This window comes from Halichoerus grypus, chromosome 9 (assembly GCF_964656455.1).
Source record: "Halichoerus grypus chromosome 9, mHalGry1.hap1.1, whole genome shotgun sequence".
Lineage (NCBI taxonomy): Eukaryota > Metazoa > Chordata > Mammalia > Carnivora > Phocidae > Halichoerus > Halichoerus grypus.
Genome location: NC_135720.1, coordinates 116,942,098 through 116,946,939, shown reverse-complemented (window position 1 = coordinate 116,946,939; position 4,842 = coordinate 116,942,098). Strand labels below are relative to the sequence as shown.

General features: G+C 45.7%; 1 pseudogene; it reads right to left on the bottom strand.

The window, feature by feature from the left end:
- Window positions 1-1,045: 1,045 nt before the first annotated feature.
- LOC144378933 (G/T mismatch-specific thymine DNA glycosylase pseudogene) lies at window positions 1,046-2,084 on the bottom strand (annotated as a pseudogene).
- Window positions 2,085-4,842: the final 2,758 nt, after the last annotated feature.

Sequence of the window (4,842 nt, the reverse complement as noted above, 5' to 3'; positions counted from 1 at the left end):
AAACACCTCCAGCATATTGTTGCTCAGCCCGAGAGTTCATTTCTCACCACTTTCCCCCTTATACCCTGAAAGCCAAGGAAGATAAAAATAGAATGGTGAGAGCTATTGTAAGAAAAATTCAGGGGCACCTGGGTGGCTCAGTCGTTAAGCGTCTGCCTTCGGCTCAGGTCATGATCCCGGGGTCCTGGGATCGAGCCCCGCATCAGGCTCTCTGCTCCACGGGAAGCCTGCTTCTCTCCCACTCCCCCTGCTTGTGTTCCCTCTCTTGCTATGTCTCTGTCTGTCAAATAAATAAATAAAATCTTTTAAAAAAAGAAAGAAAGAAAGAAAAAAATTCAATTCCTTCCCTATCAAATGTATGTCTCTCAAATAAAACACAGAGGAAGCAACAAACTTAAAAAGGTCTACTGCATTCTCTGGAGCTTCCCATCCCAGCAGAACAATTTTTGCCTCTACTAGAGGATTAATGCCTGGGGTGAGGAGGCCAAAGCCAGGCCTTGGTGCCCCATCAGAGAAGGCCAGGCTAGCCTTACTGCTGGAAGGTCACACTTTACATTTCTACTGCACCTCTCACAAATCTCCCCACTGGTGAGGCAAAGAGGTGTGAGTGTGAATATGACTCAGGGAGCCCATCAAACCCCGCTAAAAACTACCAAAATAGACTGCACTGTGGGTTAACTTCATATATAAAAACAAACACATTGGCCTCTTTTCCAGTGGTAATTATGATTAGCATGCCCTTCTTAGGCATAAAAGGAATAATGGTGTATCTGGGTTTATGCGCAGTTCATAATCAAGTATAAATATTCAGACCGTTTCATTTTAAAATTACAGATTAAAAGTGACTCCCAAAAGAAGATCAATTTCTTCATAAAGGAAATATAGTTTATAAAAAGCTGGAATGATGGTTAATTCAAATACAAAAATTCATACACAAAAAGTCCTCCTTTTCCCTTGCCAACTTGCTTAGGTTCATCCAGTTGATTCTACCACACAAATGTACTACCATTCTATCACAGAGTAAAATACTAACAAAATGCCTCAGTTAGCAAACTGAGGGCCACTTCTTGACAACTGCAGCATTTAGGTAGAGCTGAGAATCACCACTCTTAAGCATGGTTTCCTTCTTCCCGTTTTGTGTCCCACAATGATTATTAAAGGAAGGAATCTGGTCTGTAAAGGACTGGATCATCCACCGCCCATTTGGAATGTCCCCGAAAGTTGATTCTCCACTGTGAGTCAGCCCCGTGGAAGGGAAGCTGCAAGGGTCGCCGTTGCTCGGATTTTCTGCAAAAGCACCGCCAGACGCTGCTTCATAACCTGGGTCATATTTTTCTTCCTTAAGAGCCATCTTCTTTGCATCCTCTTGGGCTAGCTGTAGATCAAACATACATTCACTGCTTGAACATCTGTGTTTGGTTCAATGCCTTTCAACTGATCTCTCAAGTCTCTCAGCTTAACGTGCTTTGTGCTGGGCTCGAGGAAACTGAGCACATCTCGCACTGGATGATGGCATAGCAGGGCAGGGAGTTTCTGTGTCTGCGATCTAATGGGGCTGAAGTCCAAGTTCGAAGTTTTTAATCTTAACTCCAAAAACTTCTTTACTAAAAATTTCATAAACACATTTTCCATTAAACACTGCTATCCGTGGCTGATGTTGCTCTGGTTTCTGCACGAGAATACGTCCTCCTTCACAAAATTCTTTACTGGAAAGAGCTTTGCTGCCTGGTGTCCTTCCCACCACATTGGTAAATCCAATACCATACTTCCCTGGTAGAGCGTGATCATCCACCCCGTTCAGCTGCACCTCACTCAGGCCTGACATAAACAGACCCTTCCAAAAATGGCTTCCAGGTCCAGGGTAATGATGCCCTTTGGAAGCTGCCATTAGTCCTGGGTTTATGCCAAGAATCACAATGTTCAGATTGAAGGTCAAAATGTCCGGGAGGGTCTTAGAAGTTCAGCTTCTGAAACACCGTTAAGACGGCCTACCTTTCTTTTCACTTTAAATGTGTCTGTAATTTTTTTTCTTGCTTTTCTTTTGATTTTGTGGACTAGTCAGACTTTTTGGCCTCAGCAGGCTTTTGGGGTTCTACTGGGTGTTTTGGTTCTGTGGCCCTGGGTTTTCTTTTCCTTCCTTTTGGGGTCTCGTGTGCAGGTTCGCGAGCAGGAGCGGGGTCTGGAAATTGTGCCGTATTTGCTCTGCCCTCACCACTGCCCCATCAGGAGCTCCAGCCATCATTCGTGGGCATGGGGATGTAGGAAAAGCTCGAGCTCGCTGAAGGGAAGGGCTGCCCGCGGTCTCCGCTTCCATCCCCCGCTGCGGCTCCACGGCAAGCAAGCGCTGGTCTCCGGGCTGCGCCGGGAACCCCCCCGCTGTACCGCGATAACCAGAGCCCAGAGCCCCGACAGGAATGTTGGCAGAACCCGGCTAGGGGTTAGCGCTCAAGCTCCTCCCCCGAGTTTCTAGTCCCACCCCCCGCACACCTCCCAGCCCCGACCCCCATTTTTGCTCATTTTTTTAATGAGTTCTTTTATATGTAACTAATGAATCACTGAACACTACATCAAAAACTAATGACGTACTTACTATTACTATACAGCGGCTACCTGAACAAAATTTAAAAAAAGGAAAAATGAGTTCTTTTCTTATTGGTCCTTTTTTATGGGTTTTATGAGTATTCTACAGCAAGTCCTTTATTAGATATGGGATTTGCAAATATTTTCTCCCAGTCTGTGTCCTGAGCATGTTTCCTGATGTAACAGTAGACATTAGGGCACAGATGTATTTTTCTGATAAGACACATAACTGTGCTGGATTTGGGGTAGAGAACTTGGGGGGCTGGGGGATGAGGGGTTACCATGCGACTTCTTTATTTTTGTACATTTGTGAGTATCTATTGAATCTCTTGTATGTGCATGAATAGAGTTTTCAAAAAATACACTACTTTAAAATCCCTAACCCCTGACAGATCATCCTCAGACCATAAATGAAGACTCAGATTCTGAACTTCTACTTTAGGGCCAATTGTCTTTTCACTGAACTATTTGGCCTTTGAATTTCTATTTGTGAAACAGGTGGGCTGGATGGACAAATTCTCCCACTGAAATAGCTTGAAATGTAGAAAAACCATCAGCTTGAAAGCATTAAACCTGACATGATAGTACTAAATGAAACAATGAGCACCTCCCAAAAAAAAAAAACGAAGGAAAAGACCCTGCCTGGCCCCCCAGAAAGCAGGTTCCTGAGACATGGAGCAAAGGCTCTGAGTCCCCTGCCCAGAGTGCAACCGGGTGGCCCAGCCCTTCCAGCTCTGAGCCCTGAGCTGCTGACTTTCCCACCATCTCCTTCTTTTTTAAAGTGTAAATAAAGCATTTACATTCTGATTCTGATGTGTATGTATGATGTATAATATATGTGATGTACGTCTATTCACTGCAGAAAAATTATAAAATGGGAAAAGTGATAAATGACAAAGTAAAAAGGATGTAATTCTCACTCCTGAGCTGTTTTTTTGCATTTGCTTCTAGTCTCTTCTATATCCCCCTGCTGCTGGAAGTCTCTCTCTCTAAGGTGATGAGCACAGACTCAGGGGCCCCAGCCCTGCTCTCTCCAGATGCCATTTCCCCAGTCAGCTCCCTGTCACCCTCCTGAGGGCCTGCCTCTCACTTCCTCCTCCCTGCTCAGCCCCCTCACTCCCTCCCTGCTCCCCTCTCTGAGGCGACGAGCTCATTTGTTCCTCACTCAGAAAAGAAGGACTCAGGTGAGAACTGTGCACCCCCCATCCCCCACCCCAGGTCTGCACCTGTGTCCTCAGCTTCTAAGCAGTGTTGGCGGAGGGGCCCTCCTGTCTCAGGCTGCCCCTCCACATGGGCACACATGGCCCCTCACTCACCTGCATCATGCACTTGCCCCTGTCTCCTGGCTCAGCCATTCCTCCTACAAACATGCTGCCATGACTCCTGTTCAACAACATGAAGCAAAACTAAATAAACCAAAACAAAATCATCCTATAAAAACCCAGTGCTTGCTCCCAGGACTCCTCCAACTCCTGCCCCATCTCTGTGGCCTCCGTGCAGAACTCTTCCTGACCCATCTCACCCACCACGTTGTCCTTGTAGCCAATGGATAGAGGCACAGAGTTCTAGAAAGTCAAATATGTCTGTAGTTCTTGATATCAAGACAGATGTGCCCAAGCTTCCATGCCCCCATTTCCTGAATCTCTGAGACCACCTGCATTAGTTCTTCTAGTGATTCTCTGATTATTGCTTCTGTGCTTCTAAGTACCTGCTTCTCACACCCGTTCTCTGGTCTTCAGGTTTATGCATCAACTTTACTGAATTGGCTCTTCTTTCACACACTCCCATCTTCCCCATATAATTATTTGATAGTTTTGACAAGCTCAATGTGCAGTGTTTGCATTATTATGACCATGACATGCTAGTTGACGTGGGAAACAAAGGCAGAAGAAAAATTACGAAATGTCCTTACTACCTAGAGCCCACTGACAAGTCCTTGAGACAGGCAGAGGGACATTCCTCTAGGGACTCAGCTGCCTCGGTGTTAATACTTCGCTAAGGGCAGAACACAATCCTAGTCTGACCACCCCCCCAATCCTGTAGGTCTAAACTTCCTTTATCTCTAAACCCCCCACGATACATGTTGGTATGTATCATCCCCCAAGCATATGGCCCACCGATATACATCTGAAAGGTCTCCTGACTAAGGTTTTATTAGACTGTAATAAATGACCTTTTCCCAACAATAGCTAACCCCTTCAGGATCCTGGAAACCTCGCTTCCAAAATTCCTTAGAGACTTATGCTATCCCTAACTCCCTCC